Source organism: Podarcis cretensis, assembly GCF_951804945.1.
Source record: "Podarcis cretensis genome assembly, chromosome: 10".
Lineage (NCBI taxonomy): Eukaryota > Metazoa > Chordata > Lepidosauria > Squamata > Lacertidae > Podarcis > Podarcis cretensis.
The window spans coordinates 66,629,984-66,648,819 of NC_137179.1; the positions used below are offsets into that span (position 1 = coordinate 66,629,984).

At 44.3% G+C, this 18,836-nt stretch overlaps 1 long non-coding RNA gene across 1 annotated transcript; it reads right to left on the reverse strand.

The window, feature by feature from the left end:
• Window positions 1-3,380: 3,380 nt before the first annotated feature.
• LOC307226048 lies at window positions 3,381-18,613 on the reverse strand. Its single transcript, XR_013843292.1, has 3 exons — window positions 18,467-18,613; window positions 15,241-15,632; window positions 3,381-3,553 (listed from the first exon to the last, which is right to left on the reverse strand). It is a non-coding gene; the product is annotated as an uncharacterized lncRNA (long non-coding RNA).
• Window positions 18,614-18,836: the final 223 nt, after the last annotated feature.

The following is an 18,836-nucleotide window of genomic DNA, read 5'->3' on the forward strand; positions in this document are numbered from 1 at the left end:
TACCAAAGATGTCATGGGCTTTGAAGGCATTCAAACTCAGGATGAAAGGGAGAAACGTGCTAAGAGGAAGGCACGCTTGGCAAACCCTCACCATAATCAATTCCTGCCCAGAAACCAATGTCCCCACTGTGGAAGGATGTGTGGATCCAGAATTGGCCTCCACAGTCACTTATGGACTCATTGTTAAAACCGTGTTTATGGAAGACAGTCTTATTCAGCTACAAGTAATGCCAAAGAAGAAGACTCCTCTTTGCCAGCTTGTGAGCATTCTCCCTCCTTCCCTATGTCCCTCCTTCCCTTCATCTGTTGAAGGGACCAGACAAATTTTTTGAAGGGCGGTTCCTTCTTGGCCCTTGGAAGCCCCTATTTTTTTGCCTCCTGCACACTGTTGGGATTAGTTCAGTTGGTGTTCCTAGAGTGGCATGATTGGTGCCCCTCATGAGCAGGTGGAGGAGTGGGTGAGAACATAGTTGGGAAACAGGCATTGCTGGGTAGAGGACACCCTTCAGAACTTTGCCAGGGCCTGAGTAGACATGGGAATTCTCCTTGAGATTTGTCATGCACACGTTAGGCAAACACACAAAAGCAGGGCCTAGGTGCATGTCTAGGATTTATAACCAAGGTCCTACTGGCATGAAGGTAGTTGATTGCTCCTCAGCCTTCAGTGGTGAGTCCACGCCTGAGGCTGGAATACATGCCTAGAGGAGGCTGGAACAATGCTTCCCTAACATAATTATTTGAATCCTCACCAGCCCTTACTTATTGATTTTGGTCAATTGGGTTAAATTCAGCTTGCAGTTCCTTCAACTTGTTATATCTGTAATAAATGAAACCTTAATTTCAGTATGGTCTCTGAGTCTTTTTACCAGGTGAAGGGGCGCAATGTGTATGAAAACCAAGGCTGGATGGTGGGAAGCAGGTTGAGGTGAACTAATTGAAAGCCGCCATGATCCGATCTGGACCAAATCCAAGTAGGATTCGGACTGGTCCAAATTCACCCAAAAATTAAGGATTCTGCTGAGTCACACCACCATACTAACGAGTCTTATCAGCAACCTGTGGCTCTCCAGACATTTTTGGACTTATTTTGGTTCTTATCAGCCTTGACCATTGACCATGGCAGCTGATGGTGTTGAGAACTAGAAGCCAAAGGCCAATGGCAGGCCCCACGTTGCTCACCCATGTTGACTGGATTTGCCCATTCAAACTGTGTGCATAAAAAGAACCCTGGTGTTTAATTCAGAACCATGCCTCCTTGTATCTCTGCTTTCTCAGATATGCTGACAGCTTTAGAGAAAAACACCTTGCAATATGGATTACCGAAGTTTCCTCTTCTCTCTCCGTTTAACATATTTCTCTTGTAATAATCCCTGAACCTTTTGATGAACTCTCAGCAAATGGCATTCAAATAACACACACACACACACACACACACACACACACACACACACACAAATTGTATGAAGCCTAAATTAACTTTGCTCCATACATTTCCCTGCCTAACGCTGAGGGGGTTATCATGCCCACAGTTGCTAAGCACAGTAAAATATACAGTTTCTCAACCGAAGCAATGTCTTTTCAAGCACCCGAATAGCACTTCCACTTCAAAGAATCTCATCAGCCATATTATTCTGTCTCTTGAATTCGCCCATCTCCCTTCATAGAAGAAACAATTTGGAAGACTCACAACATAAATCAGGGGCCATGCACACAAGGGAGATCGCTGGGAAGTCAGATTTATGATTGCAGTGTGGCAAAGAAATATCTCTTGGCTGCAAAGGAAAATCAAGTATATTTGGGTATTTGCTCAGGTAAGCTGTAAGTCTAGGGATGGCATGTATGTGTGAAGGAACCCGTTTTCTGGGAAATGTATTCACTTGTCAGTCATTGCAGAACACCCTCCCTCATTAAGGAGGGATAGCTCCATAATAACTCTCACACAATACATGCAAAAGGTTCTAGGTTCAATTTGGGCATCCCCAATTAAAGGATCTAAATTGGAATAGTTAGAGATTGTTAGCGGCGTCCAACAAATCCTGACCAATGTGATTAACATGGGGTCAGGATTACTATTTGATATTAACCAGGCAGAAGGCCTTCTCGGTGGTGGCGCCCACCCTATGGAATGCCCTCCCATCAGATGTCAAGGAAATGAACAAATATCTGACTTTTAGAAGACATCTGAAGGCAGCCCTGTTTAGGAAAGTTTTTAATGTTTGATGTTTCATTTTGTTTTTAATATTCTGATGGGAACTGCCCAGAGTGGGTGGGTATAAATTATTATTATTATTATTATTATTTCTCTTTCTAAACCCTAATAACATTTATTATAAAAAAATAAATTGGACTCTCTGCTGCTGCTTTGGATCTGCACTTTAATGTTTGTCTTACATTATTTCTGATTGCTGCCTTGTGCTTTTCTTATGATGAATACAGTTGCATCTTACACGTATCTGTTATGATGAATGAAATAAAAATGTCATTTTGGGTCATTTTGGGTCATTTTGGGGTAGCGTGAAACTTTGGGGAGCTTGGAATCGCTTCTTTTCATCCTCCTTTTCACACAGAGGCTCTTACTAGACTCCAAGCTAGAGCTCCTCAGGAAAAAAGAAAGAAAGGTCATATATAAAAGCAGTAGATGCAGTAGCAATAAAGTAAATGTAGCAGCAATAAAATGTTGCAGGGCCAGTTCTCCCATTAGGCAGGTGCCCCAGGCAATTGATTTTAGATGTCATGAAAGGGGAGCAAATTGTTAGTCATTTAATTTATTTTTATTGCATTTTTACGGTAAAGAGGGGCTACAAAAGAAACCTGCTTTGGGGGTTTTCTGCCCCAGGTGCCATAATAACTATGCTCTTTGACTTTGTGAGGTGGACTTGTGTCACATGCATAAATCATTTCTACTTGTTTGCACTCTGAGCATTTCTTGGTCAATGAAGGAGGGCAGTGTGGGTCGGATATCCCTTTTTACAGAGGTGCCTGTTTAGTTCTGATCCAACTCTATGATCCAACTCCAGCTCTGTATCCACAGTATTTATTTGAAATATTAGACTTCCTGAAGAGCTTTGAAGTTTGGCTTTGGCAAGAATGCAGACCTCTGGCAGGCGTTGTGTCACTGGGACGAATGCAAGGAAGTGGGAACTGCTGGATCAGTAAAATTGCATATTTGGGAGGGGGCAGGAAGCTCAGTGTGACAATGCTCAAAGAGCAGCTAATTGAGAAAGACTGGATTGCTGACATTCAGGAAGTATGAAAGAGAGTCTTAGCCAAAAAAACCATGACACAGAGTAGGTTGCTGGTGTGTTTCTTGTGAGTGCGTGTATGCAGCAGCACATTCAATTAAAAATAAGTAATGGGCAAGGAATCTCAGCTATTCATCATCATCATCATCATCAAACCTTTATTGGCATCACATACAAACATTCAGAATAAATAGGCCAGTGAGATCTCATTGCCATTTCAACAGTACAGTCATTTGCCAAAGGGAAGAAGAGGCGAGCAATCTATTTCATCTCTGTGGGACTCCAGCAAGGGCAGGATCCTGTAGCATACTCTGGCGGCAAAAAATCAGATAAAGGAACTTAGCTACTGTCTTGGTGAGCTCCTGGTCTCTCCCCTGTAATAAGAAGCGCATAACCTCCATCTCTGGTTTCCATGTTGGGATACAGTGGTACCTCGGGTTAAGTACTTAATTCGTTCCGGAGGTCCGTACTTAACCTGAAACTGTTCTTAACCTGAAGCACCACTTTAGCCAATGGGGCCTCCTGCTGCTGCGCCGCCTACAAGAATTTAGCACGAGGGCAAATTGTGTGCAAAATTCAGCTCACTGCCAGCATGGGGCATCTCAGGCCCTAGCCTGGGACCTATCCTTGATGTTTGTCCTTCTGTCCCCCCCCCCCCCGGGGCATATGAAGTGGAAGGCAGAGGGGGCGGGCCCCCCCGGGTGCCACTCTGGGGGGAGGACAAGATGGCCCCTGCCTCCCCCAAGCTGTAGAGCAGCCGAGGGCATGCACAGTCAGTACGAGCGCCACTCATGTGGCGTCTGTACAGGCTGCCACTCTCGCGTGCAGTCCATACAGGCATTCGTAAGGGATGCCGCGCATGCGCAGTCTGTATAGGATGCCGCACATGACACTCTGTATGGGATGCCGCACATGCGCAGTCTGTATGGGATGGTGCACATGCGCAGTCCATAAGGGATGTTGCGCATGTGCAGTCTGTAAGGGATGCTGCGCATGCGCAGTCTGTATGGGATGCCGCACATGCACAGTCTGTAAGGGATGCCTTACAGGATGCTGCACATGCGCAGTCTGTACAGGAAGCTGCATGTTCGCAGTCCGTACAGACGACGTGCGTGTACCACCGGGTGGTTTGCCCCACCCCTCGGCATCCCGCCCCAGGTGCCAGAGAGGGTTCCTCCGCCACTGACCCCCGCCTTTAAAAAACCCCAGTGCTCCAAATCAGCATTGGATGGCTGATTTTGGGAGCCACCAGTTTTGTTTCCCATAGCAATGCTCTCTTGGGAACACTGGGGAAATTTTAAATGACTGCCTGACATCAGCAAGTAAATGTGCCAGGTCTTAGCAGCACATAAGGGTCTCCTCGAACCTGCATCCATTCTGTCCCGACTGAATTGAAGGTATCAGATAATTATGTAAGAAGAGTTTCTCTTTCCATCTTCAGAGCTTTCGGTTGTTGTTAATTTGCTAGTCTTAATTTGAATGCCAAATTCAGGGGGCACACAAGACTCCAAAAAATGCAGTTCGGCTTTTATTAACGTAAGATCATTACTGGATCTTATGAAAAGACCCAAGCATCATTTATCCATTACAAGTCTTCTATGACAAAATGTGTTCTGCATGCAGCAACCTATCATGGAAGGCCCAGATTAATTAGTCCATTTAATGACTCAAAAACCGCTGGTGATTTGCAAGAACAAATGATTTTTTTAAAAGTACAAAAAGAGGACACCTGAGTCATTTGCACTTTTCTTCATTCTCCTGCTTCTACATAATATCTGAAGCCCCTGCACAGTTTTTCTCCCACACTGCTTGGCTATTTGAGTTGATCTTCCCGGTGTTGGCTCTGCAACGTGACAAAGTTTTGGAAGGATGAAGAAAGGAACGAAGATGATAAGATTACAGAATTACTTTGGAATGTGAGGAGAGAGGAGGAGGAGGAGGGGAAATCTCTGGGTAGTCTCAACCCCAATCAAATGGGTAGAGTGTTTACTTGAGGGGTGTGGAGTGGACGATGTCCACTGTGCCTTGCAAAATTTAACCGGGCTGTATATTAGCTGAGAAGATTTTATTGTGCTTTTGTTGTTGTTGTTTAGTCGTTTAGTTGTGTCTGACTCTTTGTGACCCCATGGACCAGAGGGCGCCAGGCACTCCTGTCTTCCACTGCTTCCCTCAGTTTGGTCAAACGCATGTTGGTAGCTTTGAGAACACTGTCCAACCATCTCATCCTCTGTCATCCCCTTCTCCTTGTGCCCTCCATCTTTCCCATCATCAGGGTCTTTTCCAGGGAGTCTTCTCTTCTCATGAGGTGGCCAAAGTACTGGAGCCTCAGCTTCAGGATCTGTCCTTCCAGTGAGCACTCAGGACTGATTTCCTTCAGAATGGACAGGTTTGATCTTCTTGCAGTCCATGGGACTCTCAAGGGTCTCCTCCAACACCATAATTCAATAATTTATTGTGCTAGTGTACTTCAAAATGGCTCACATTAGGCAACGTAATCGTAACTGTATTGGTCTCTCCAAATAAAGAGAAAATTGTTTATTGGCTAGATGAATTGTAATCTATGTGAATATGTTCTGTGCAAACTGGGATTTATTCATCATTTTTAACAACATTTTTCAGCCCTGTCGCAAATGTCTCTTTTTTTCAATTCTTTCTCCTTGAGAAAATATTCACTTCCCAGTTACCTTGCCCTCAGTGATGTCATCACCGAGCTGGATCTGATTGGCTACATTCTATATGACTTCATTCTATTTGGTCACTTATTAGGTAAAATAACTTGCAACTAATCCCAAAAGAAGGCAAAAGAGAAATAGCTACAGAATAAATGGTACTGAACAGTAACTACTAGAAGAAACAATGGGACTTTTTTTTTAAAAGGAGGTATAGTCATACAATGCATAGTCTTACTCAGTTACAATAAATACTTTGTACCCAAAAGGGAGGAGTGGAAAAAATTCAGCTCAACCAAATAAGGCTACAGCTTATTTTTTTTTACACACAGTGCCTTAAAAAGAGACAAATGAACTTTGGGGGGGGGACTATAAATATAACTATTTTAATATAAAAATGAATTATATAAATATATTTTAAAAAATTAGTGTTGTTGCTCCAGATGTCTAGAATCAATTGCTAGTCCAAATCAGACATGCATCTAGTATGATGTTTAGAAGTCTACTGAAGACACAACCTAGTCATTTGTGGAAGATCAATTTTATATCTGATGGAATTGCTTTGTTCTTTTTAGAGTTTGTATGAATGGTTTTATTGTTTTTAGAACTCGCGCCTGTGTTTTATTCTGCTTTTATCATGCACACTGATTCAGTGGCTTTCTGCTGTGAAGTGGTCTATAAATCGGCATAATAATAATTCTTAAAATCTAAAAATAACCTTTGTTTAAGTGTACAGTGGTGCCCCGCAAGATGAACGCCTCGCAAGACGGAAAACCCGCTAGACGAAAGGGTTTTCCGTTTTGGAGGCACTTCGCAAAACGAATTTCCCTATGGGCTTGCTTTGCAAGACGAAAATGTCTTGCGAGTTCCTGCGGGGGTTTTTTTCCTTCCCCCCCCCTTTTTTTAAGCCGCTAAGCCGCTTATCAGCTGATCCACTAAGCCGCTAAGCCGCTAAAAGCCACTAAGCCGCTAATAGTGCTAATCCGCTAAGCCCTCAATGGGCTTGCTTTGCAAGACGAAAAAACCGCTAGACGAAGAGACTCGCGGAACGGATTAATTTCGTCTTGCGAGGCACCACTGTAACTCTGCACAGAAGCAAAGGCAAGTTAAAGGAGAAGGAAATGCTCCATCTACATTTACAGCGCTCTGTTTTTCTACATTTTCTTCCATACCCACATAAAACTCCACACAGACACCAGAGAAGGGTTTGAGTGCAAAAACTGGACCAGCATGATCTAGTGCACACAATATTGGGTATGCCTCTAGATCAGAACTTTCCAAACTGTGTATCACAACATGTTAGTGTGTCGCTGGACAGGGTTAGGTTAACCTCCGATCTGCTACTAAAACTGAATTGCCATGTCACAAAATGATGCAAAATTGAGCTACTGTGTCGCGAAATGATGCATGTCCAAAAAGTGTGTCACCATCTTGAAAAGTTTGGAAAGCTCTGCTCTAGATGATGTCAGTCCAGTTTTGTCCTTCACCATGAACCCTTAAACACATCACTGGGTATATCCATACTACAGACTTAAACTGCTTTAATCAGTGGTTTTTGGTTGATTATATTCACCAGTACTGTCACCTCTTTTTGCTGTACATGGCAGCCATTTTGTGCTGGCACCCACAGCACTTTTGTGAAGACATGAGTATCAGCAACTCAGGGGTTTTTTTAACCAAAAAAAGGTACTGGCTTTAATAGTAACATATACGTTTCTGAGCACAATTCAAAGTGTTGGTGCTGATCTGTAAAACCCTAAATGGCCTTGGCCCAGTATACTTGAAGGAGCATCTCCACCCCCATCGTTCAACCCAGACACTGAGGTCCAGCTCCGAGGGCTTTCTGGCAGTTCCCTCACTGCGAGAAGTGAGGTTATAGGAAACCAGGCAGCGGGCCTTCTTGGTAGTGGCACCCAACCTGTGGAACGCCCTCCCACCAGATGTCAAGGAGATAAACAACTATCTGACTTTTAGAAGACATCTGAAGGCAACCATGTTTAGGGAAGTTTTTAATGTTTGATGTTTTATTGTGTTTTTAATATACTGTTGGGAGCCACCCAAAGTAACTGGGGAAACCCAGCCAGATGGTTGGGGTAGAAATAATAAATTATTATTATATTATATTTCCCAGAGAACATTGGGAAGGGTAGTTCTCCAAGGAGTACGGCTCACCAAACTACAGTTACCTGAATTCTTGTGGGGAGAAAGCATAGCTGTCAACTTACAGATTTGAAAATAAGGGACCAGCAGCCTCACCTGTTCCAGGCACTCCCGTCTTCCTCTCCTCCTGCAGTCTGGTCAAACTCATGCTGGTAGCTTCGAGAACACCGTCCAACCAACTTTGTAACCAGAGGTTCAACTGAATAGAATCTGAATCACATGCACCACAAGGCCTATGCAGCCTCAACTTAAGATGGCTCCCCAGCCTGGCTTTGCACTGCAAAGTTTGCAGCAGCACATGCAACAAAATGGCGTCCAGCATTCAAAAAACCCCTCAGCTTGCATTAACTAGCCACACACAAGGCATTCAAGCTCCACCCCCCAGTCGTTCTTAGACTTCTTATTGGGTGAGCAACACAGCCAAGCAACACAGTTGGAGCCTCCCTCCTCCCTGGCGGGCAGGGAGGGAGGGAGAGGAGCTGCTTCCTTTGATATTTAAGGGACATCATTTAAGGCAGTGTTTCCCAACCTTGGGCCTCCAGCTGTTTTTGAACTACAATTCCCATCATCCCTGACCACTGGTCTTGCTAGCTAGGGATGATGGGAGTTGTAGTCCAAAAACAGCTGGAGGCCCAAGGTTAGGAAACACTGATTTAAGGGACATTTAAGGGACATCCATCAATAAGGGACAGCAGCGGGACATGACGCTGGAATAAGGGACTGTCCCTTCAAATAAGGGACACTTGACAGCTATGGGAGGAAATTGATACACAGTTTAGCATGTTTAAGATAACTATGTATATCTCTGGTCAGCCTTGCAGGGGGTGTTGAAAGGGTAAATATTATACCACGAATGGATTTTGCAAATTAAGGGTGCTATCTGATTAAGGCATACAGCCTTTGAAATCAATGAACTCAAGTTAGTACAGTGGTACCTCGGGTTAAGAACTTAATTTGTTCTGGAGGTCCGTTCTTAACCTGAAACTGTTCTTAACCTGAGGTACCACTTTAGCTAATGGGGCCTCCTGCTGCCGCCGCACGATTTCTGTTCTCATCCTGAAGCAAAGTTATTAACCTGAGGTACTATTTCTGGGTTAGCGGAGTCTGTAACCTGAAGCGTCTGTAACCTGAAGCGTATGTAACCTGAGGTACCACTGTAGTGGCTAATTTACGTCCATTAAGTTCAACGGTTCTACTTTGAATATGACTTGACCACTCACCAAGTGTAAACCCAACAGAAAAATTATATCCAAATGCTGTTTGCCAAAAGGAAGGTTGTGTGCACACTAGACATTTAGAGTGTGCGTGTGCACACACACACAGGATCCTGGGAACTGTTAGTATACCCCTTACATAGCTACAATGTACAGCACTCTTAAAAGAACTATGGGAATAAAGGAAGCATTAAAACAGGGGTCAACAAACTTTTTCAGCAGGGGGCCAGTCCACTGTCCCTCAGACCTTGTGGGGGGCCAGACTATATTTTGAAGGCAAAAACGAATTCCTATGCCCCACAAATAACCCAGAGATGCATTTTAAATAAAAGCACACATTCTACTCATGTAAAAACACCAGGCAGGCCCCACAAATAACCCAGAGATGCATTTTTATTTAGGGACACATTCTACTCATGTAAAAACACGCTGATTCTCGGACTGTCTGCGGGCCGGATTTAGAAGGCAATTGGGCCTGATCCGGCCCCCGAGCCTTAGTTTGCCAACCCATGCATTAAAAGAATAATAAAGTGGGGAAAACCCATGAGTGAGAGAGAAGGCACTGTGGCTTTAAAAAAACAAAAAAGAGCTAAGGTAAAGGTAAAGGTACCCCTGCCCGTACGGGCCAGTCTTGACAGACTCTGGGGTTGTGCGCCCATCTCACTTAAGAGGCCAGGGGCCAGCGCTGTCCGGAGACACTTCCGGGTCACGTGGCCAGCGTGACATCGCTGCTCTGGCGAGCCAGAGCCGCACACGGAAACGCCGTTTACCTTCCCGCTGGTAAGCGGTCCCTATTTATCTACTTGCACCCGGAGGTGCTTTCGAACTGCTAGGTTGGCAGGCGCTGGGACCGAGAGCTACAAACATTCAAAAACCTTGTTTATACTTTTCCTCCGGGAGCCAGCATCTCCTGCAGATCCATCTCCCCAAGCCCCATGCTGGGTAATTGACTGGAATGCAGACTTTGAGGGAAGAACGCCATCTACTGAAAGAAGCCCCCAAATTCTGAGGCATTGCTTTGATGCCTGCCCTATCACACCAGCAAGACCTGACAGGAGGAATGAGACAATGGAGCGGCCGTTTTTTAACACTATAGGAATAGAGAAAGCCCAAAAAAAAGGGAAGGGGGGGGGAAATCATTTCAACGCAATAGCGCTTCTAAATACCCATTGCACATTAGATAAACAAAGTCAGTTTCTCCCGTATATCCTGCTCTGTGGATTTATTTTCCTTTCTGGAAAAAGAGAGAGAGGAGGAATAGGCATGATAGATACCAGAATCTAAATGTCTGGGCTCCAAGAAGCACTCTGAGAGAACTATCCTTTGTATCAGAGGAGAGAGAGAAATTGATCTACCCTTTTCTCAAGGATTGGAGGGGGGGGAATATATGCAGAGCAATATTTGCGTTTATCAAATGAGGAATCGGCTGCATTGTTGAATGTACAATAGTAGTGCCCTTTGTTTCATTTTCATTTTTATTTTTTCTCTTTCATTACACTAAATCAGCCAAGTTTGAGGAAAGCTACTCACCGTCTCCAGAAAACACACAAAAAGAATAATCTACAGCTTGCTCCGTCAAGTGTCTCAAGCTTCCTTTAATTACTGGAGTGCCAAAGTGTTTAAATGAAGCTTCCTTCCTCTCGGATGCACACCATCAAAGCACAGTAAAAAAGAAATCAATAAGCTTCATTTTATGTTTCTCACCCACCATCTATCTGCTATATTTCCAGGCACTATTTGCCTTCAAATGGGCAGTGCCTGTACACACATAAAAATACAACTTAGCAAGGAGAGGTGTTTTATAGTGTTGGGCTGGGCCAAATGTTCTCAAAATAATAATTTTTTTTTAAAAAAAAAAAAAACTTTCCAAACAAATGGGGAGGAAGTGGGTTAGATTTTCAGGGATCAGTGGCAAATTTCAAGGATGGGGATGGAAAACTCACCAGAGCTTCTATCCTGATGACCTCCCAGCTCCTCATTGCTACTTGTCATCATTTCCTCACAAAATGCTCCTCTAAGTGACAGGGGCGCAGTCAGAGAAATAAGGAGGGAATGTGAATTAGTTTTGTCCCTTCACCTTCAAAGTTCGCTCCCCACTCACACACACACAAAAATCCACAATGGATTGGGGACATTAGCACTCAGGCGCAGTTGAGAGGGACCTCCCGTACACCTCTGTTTTGTTATTGTCAGTGGCGTAGCGTGGGGGGTGCAGGGGGGGCCGGCTGCACCGGGTGCAACATCTGGGGGTTAGGGTTAGGGGGTGCAAATCCACGGGTTAGGGGGTGCAAATTACTTGCCTTGCCCCGGGTGCTGACAACCCATGCTACGCCACTGGTTATTGTTACGTACTGAGTTGAAATGCAGCAGTCTGATTGGTCCTAGAACAATAGGATCCAGAATGCAGCAGTCTGATTGGTCCGCAGGAGCCACCCAATCCAACTCCTGGTGGAAGTTAATCCGCAACCCGATTGGCCTACAGGAGAATCCCGGAATTAGCCAATCACATGGGGCCCATTGTGTAAATAATGTATATAAAGCAGACATTTTGGGGAAACTCGCATTCCTCACTACTATGAACTGAATAAAGAGCATGAAATCCACACTCGACTCCAAGTATACTTCAGTTATCACGTGTGCAGACCCTCCATGTGTCCCTATTTTCCAGGGACGTCCCTAATTTAGGAAAGCCTGATTTGATCCTGGAATGTCCCTTACTTTTCCTTTTCCTTAGGATGTCCCTATTTTCATCAGAGAAATGTTGGAGGGTATGGAGTTATCCGAGCCCCAAGCTGTCTACAGGTAATTCTCTATAGGGAAGGGTGTTTTTTAAAAAATAATAATAATAATGTTTTGCGTGTTCAGACCCAGAGACCTCCCCCCTAAATAAATTCACACATGACTCAAATTTTAGTTTTGGTTTTTGGCACAATTTAAGCCACAACTTTATTGATTCATTTATTGATTAAAGAAGGTGACTGGTTGCACAGGCTCTGATTCGACTAGATCCCTGCACTCTTGCAGGCAGCGCTGACCCAGGGTTCCAGCATAGGTCAGCCAAGGGTGAACACCTGGGAAGGTGAAAAGCTGGGTACAGACTCTGTTCACCACCCAGATGCCCGCCTGGACTCAGGTACGGGCACAACCCCCTCTCAGGGGTTGACCAAACCAGTTGAGTCCCTGGATTCCTTTAACGGAATACCCTTCACATAGGGATGGCGAGAGCATTCTCCCATCCCTATCACCTGAACCAGTGCCTATTTGCAGCCTTACAAGTTGTGACGGTACGCAGCAGGTAAAACCCAAATGGCAACAGCCAATCAGCCAAGTGGGGAAATTCCTGCCGTGCCCCTGTCCCAACGACAGACGACACACGGCGGCATAGCAAGGTCAATAACAAAGCCCTAAAAATAGGGAGAAGTGGGCGGGTGTTCCAAATGTATGAGCCGAACGAGAAAGCTCTGGGTCACATGCATGGGTATATATAGGTCCCTCAATCCGTTTGGACTGCACCCCATTGGTCAGATTGAACCCAACATTGAGGGACCTACTGAAATAAATAAATTAAGGTCTTAATGTATATAATAAAGGTTCATAAATGTACCAAGCAAATACGTACATCTAGGCCACATGTCTGAAGCTGCACAGGAGAGCAGCCATGGAGCCATTTTGGCTCCTAGGCTGACCAGGTGTTTTCTCTGCAAGGTCAAATGGAGGCGTCTCCCCATTCACAAATCCTGTCTTAAGGGTATGTCTGTGTATGAATAGGGTGAGCCTGTGACTTGCCTCAGGAACTAAGTACTTATCATTACAAAAGACTGGCCAGGCTCCCCAGGCTATCAATCCAGTAAACATTAACTGGTAACTTGCCAGACAGGAGGTAAACAACCCACTCAGATTTCTGCCTTTCTGTGATGTAGGTATGATGTATCTGGGGGTGGGCTGGGACTTCAAGGTAGGCAACTTAAAATGTCTATATAAGGGCGGAGACAGCATCTTAAAAAGTAGAGACATCACCTTGCCAACAAAGGTCCATATAGTAAAAGCTATGGTTTTCCCAGTAGTGATGTATGGAAGTGAAAGCTGGACCATAAAGAAGGCTGATCGTCGAAGAATTGATGCTTTTGAATTATGGTGCTGGAGGAGACTCTTGAGAGTCCCATGGACTGCAAGAAGATCAAACATCCATTCTGAAGGAAATCAGCCCTGAGTGCTCACTGGAAGGACAGATCCTGAAGCTGAGGCTCCAATACTTTGGCCACCTCATGAGAAGAGAAGTCTCCCTGGAAAAGACCCTGATGACCCACAAGGAGAAGGGGACGACAGGGGACGAGATGGTTGGATGGTGTTCTCGAAGCTAGCAGCATGAGTTTGACCAAACTGCGGGAGGCAGTGGAAGACAGGCGTGCCTGGCATGCTCTGGTCCATGGGGTCACGAAGAGTCAGACACGACTAAACGACTAAACAACAACAACAATATTATTTCAATAGAAATAAGAAAATAGAAAGTAAAACAAAATTATTATCAAAAATGTACAACCAGTTACTTGAGTGGGACACCAAGGACGAGGAAGTAAAGGATGTAATGGTGAAGTGGGCGGTAGACCTAGGGTACAACATAGAGTTTGACAAATGGAAGGCATTGTGGTGTAAAGATATGAATTTTTCAGCATGCACGACACTAAAGGAAAACATGTATAAGATGATGTACAGATGGTACATAACGCCGGTAAAACTACATAAAATGTATAGAACGGGCGATAAACTGTGTTGGAAATGTAAGAGCAAGGAGGGCGAATTCATTCATATGTGGTGGACATGCGAGATTCTCAAAAAATTTTGGGAATCCATCTATAATGAATTAAAAAAAATTCTTAAATACACGTTTGTTAAAAAAACCCGAAGCCTTCCTGCTGGGGATAACTGGTAAGGATATCAAAGAAGAAGATAGAACCTTTTTTCAATATGCAACGGTGGCCGCCAGAACCCTCATAGCACAGTACTGGAAAACACCAAAAATCCCAACACTAAAGGAGTGGCAACTTAAATTATCCGAATATTTGGAGCTGGCTAAATTGACACAGAAAATAAGAAATCAAAGAAGTGCAAAATTTAACAATGAATGGGATAAATTTAAGATATATATGGAAATAGAGACAAGGGGAAAATTAAAATGTTGATCAGAAACACATATGTACTTATAGAAATCACAGTAGGCATGAGACAACGCTTACTACGTAAAAAGTTTTATTAAGGAATAGACGCAGCAGATAGATAAACAAGATAATAATTTCCGAAATCGAGATAAAGGGAAGTCGATCAATGTCATCAAAGTTGTATGTATTTCATGTTTTGTTTGTTTGCTTTTTTCTCTTTTTCTGTTTTTTTCTTTTTCATTTTGTCTTTTGTATGTTTGTGAAATATATTTATGTCAAAATTTAATAAAAAATTTAAAAACAACAACAACAACAACAACAATATAAGGGCGGACACACCTTGGTTCTGGTTCCTCCTCCTTTTCCTGTGTGTGAAGGGGGCACCCTGTTGCAACAGTTCAATAAAGATCAGGCTTACAAGCTGGTTTGCTTCTCAGTATTCTCTGGTTGGCCTCTGTTTTTCCTCCGACCGATGGAGAACCTACAAAGGACTCTCTAAGGGCTCTTGTGTCCCCCATAAGGGAATAAGGGCAGATTTTTCGTTTATTACACTACCAATTGGGTGTTGTGGCTAACCAATCAAACCCACCCACAACACAGGGTGTCAGTCTCCAGGTCTCACCACAACATGTGCCCTCTTTTAGGGAGGACACGATTTATTATGTTGTAAGCTGCCCAGAGTGGCTGGGGCAACCCAGTCAGATGTGTGGGGTATAAATAGTAAAAAAAAAAAATCGTTATGGAATGGGACGTCCCTGTTTCCATCGGAGAAATGTTGAAGAGTAGCTGTGTGATTCACATCGCTTTCTGCTGGAATGCTTTCCAAAGGCCTCACTTTCCAAAGACCTCTCTCTAGTGATAGCTCCTCTGAGACAAGTCAGTTCCAAGCGCCTTTATCTACAGCTGCAATTCAAACTCTGCCTAGCTGGAAGTAAGCCAGGATTCTCACATACCTGGAGAGCTTCAGTCTGATCCTTTGCCTGATCTGAGGGCAGCATAGCATTGAGTTTCCCCTCTCCATAATGTGCACTGCAGCACCCCATGGCTTGGCATACTTCTCTACCTCTAGCCAGTGATGTGGAGTCAGCGGTGCACATCGGCAAAGCGTATTCGTATCTGTGCACAAGGCTGATTTTTCCTCCATTGTTGCGGATGAGAAGGGGAGAGCTCAGCAGGTGCTTTCCCTGGGAACTGAAGTTAGGGGAGTCAAAAATTCAGGGGTTTACAGTGTTATAAGAATTTTAAGGTCTCAAATATAGAATAAATATTCATAAATGCACACATATCTAAATATATGAACCATGTGTCTGAAATAGTATGGGAGAGCAATCCTGAAGCCATTTTGACTCTCCCAATGACCTCAAATATTCCTCTGCTGTAAGGGAGGCAAACCTTCCCATTGCCTTTTCGCTTACAAATCCTGTGTTTTTTAATTTAATTTTTAAATATATTTTTATTAAATTTTCATAATTTTCCTTTGTCACATTCATATCAAATCATATCATCACATACAATTTTGCTCATATCGAGCCAGTGGCATAGCGTGGGGGGTGCAGGGGGGGCCGGCCGCACCGGGCGCAACATCTGGGGGGGTGCGCTCGCCGCCTCGGGAGTCGCCGAAGAGCCTCGGGCGCAGGCTGTAGCAGAGCCCCATGTCTCGCAGAACCGACAAGCTGTGCGTGCGTCCGGGCTGAAGGCATCCGGCAGGCAGTGGCTCTCAGCGCTCGCCGCGGTCCCCGCACATCAGGGCCGCGGAGGGCACGCCAGGCAGCCCCTCCTCACAGCCCCGCCGCCGCCGCTGCTGCTGCAGCTGCTGGGCCATGTTGCATTTTCCTCGCCTCTCTGCCCTCCTCCTCTGGGCAAGCGGCGTCGTTTGGGCGGCAGCGCCAGCGGCAACTCGCCTCAGATCACCTGACACAGACCCCCCGCCGCCGCTGTGGCTACCTTACCATAAATACCCCAGCCCAGGCAGCAGCAAGAAGAAGCTGGCAGCGTCGGCAGGTTAGGGGTTAGGGGCACAAATTACTTGCCTTGCCCCGGGTTAGGGGGCGCAAATTACTTGCCTTGCCCCGGGTTAGGGGGCGCAAATTACTTGCCTTGCCCCTGGTGCTGACAACCCAAGCTACGCCGCTGTATCGAGCATCGACTCCCCCTCCTCCCACTCCCTGGCTTTCTTAAACAATACAAATCCTGTCTTAAGGGTGTATTTCTGTATGAATAGGGTGGGCCTGTGACCTGGATTCAGGAACTAAAATATTAACCATCACAAAAGAATGGCCAGGCTGCCCGGGTAATGCAATCAGTGACCATTATCAGGTATCCTGGCAAACGGGATTTCTGCTGTAGACCACCTCCTTCTGTGATGTATGTATAATGTTTAAGGGGATGGTGGTCTTGAGCTACAGGGTGGGCAGTTTCAAAAGTCTATACAAGGGCTTGAGCACCATTGTTCAGGGTTCTCCTCCCTCCTGCGTGTGGTGAGTGGGGACCCTGTTGCAACAGTTCCTTGAACAAAGTTCAGGCTTACTAGATGCTTTGCTTTTCAGTTAACCCTGGCTGGCCTCTGTTATTTCTCCTACCAATAGGTAAACCACTTAAGGACTCTATATGGGTTGTGGAATACCCCATAAGGGGAAAGGAGCGGGGGGGTTTTATATAACAATAGCTTGAAGGTTCTGGTCCATGGATAGGCAAACTAAGGCCCGGGGGCCGGATCCAGCCCAATCGCCTTCTAAATCCGGCCTGTGGACGGTCCGGGAACCAGTGTGTTTTTACATGAGTAGAATGTGTGCTTTTATTTAAAATGCATCTCTGGGTTATTTGTGGGGCCTGCCTGGTGTTTTTACATGAGTAGAATATGTGCTTTTATTTAAAATGCATCTCTGGGTTATTTGTGGGGCATAGGAATTCGTTCATTCCCCCCCCCCCCAATACAACATATGTATATTTTTTATATATATATATATATATATATATATATATATATATATATATATATACTAGATATAGATATATATAGATATATATAGATATATACTAGATATAGATATAGATATAGTCTGGCCCCCACAAGGTCTGAGGGTCAGTGGACCGGCCCCCTGCTGAAAAAGTTTGCTGACCCCTGCTCCTTGCACTGAGGAAATGTGAGTTGTATGATACCACAGCAAACAATGGATATGTCTCACAACTGCAACAGTTTCATTAGATCTAACTTATGTTTTAATATTATCACACAAATTAAAGCTAGCTGCATCTACATCCTTCTGGGTTTCGAGCAGTAATTTCCCACAACTCTGTTAATTAACTTCCCAAGTGGAAGGCATTCATATTCAGAGGCTTCTCGTGAATCCAGTAGTTCCAGCCCTTATTTATTCCCTGCGCATTTCTACCAACGCACTTCACAGTTTAAAAGAACGACTAAACTTACATAGCCATTTAATTAGGCAATATGAAAAGGGCAGAAATGACAGGAAGGGGAAAGGGAAATAGTCAAAATAAGGTATGCTGGCCACTCCATGAGACAGTGGCAGTAGGTTCTAGATAGGCTACTGTCTCACCTTTGTTAAGTATAATGATTTAATTGAAGTGAAATGAGAATGCCTAAATGTGTATTGGTGAAAAGCTTTAACATGGGGATTTTCCATGAGGCTATACTGAAAGCAAGAAGAGCGCTCTCTGAGCTGTAACTAGTGTTTATGGAAGACAATCTTACTCGGCTTCGAGTGATCGCCAAAGCAGAAAATATTTCTTTAAGTAGCCATTCTTCCCTAAAGTAATAAAACTTGTATAGCACTTGCGAGAGTCCAAAGTTGAACTAGTTGCAGGAAGGTAGAAAATTTGAAAATAATCCTCACATCAGATGTCAAGGAAATAAACAACTGACTTTTAGAAGACACCTGAAGGCAGCCCTGTTTAGGGAAGTTTTAATGTCTGATGTTTTATTTTTATTTTTAATATTTTGTTGGAAGCCACCCAGAGTGGCTGGGGAAACCCAGCCAGATGGGCGGGAAATAAATAAAGATTACCCGTTGGTTAGTTTTTCTTCTCTGTGCTGAGAGTAAAACTTTGATCATGTGATGAAGCTAAAAAGGTAACAATAAAGGACCCCTGACAGTTAAGTCCAGTCGCAAACGACTCTGGTGTTGCAGCACTCATCTCGCTTTACAGGTCAAGTGTTATATATTGGGTTTAACACATTTTATGTTACAATGTGCGTTCTAACCAATCGTAGAAGCGTTGGTAGACGAACGTTCTAAAGGAAGTAAACACATGCTCTTTTAACTGTCAACAGTCAACGGTCAGTTCATGCTTGGGATTATTACTGTGTTATCCAGTCAGTTTGGTTCTTGTGTTCCTATGAGTGAGTTGTTGTCGCTGACAAATGTTGAATAAACT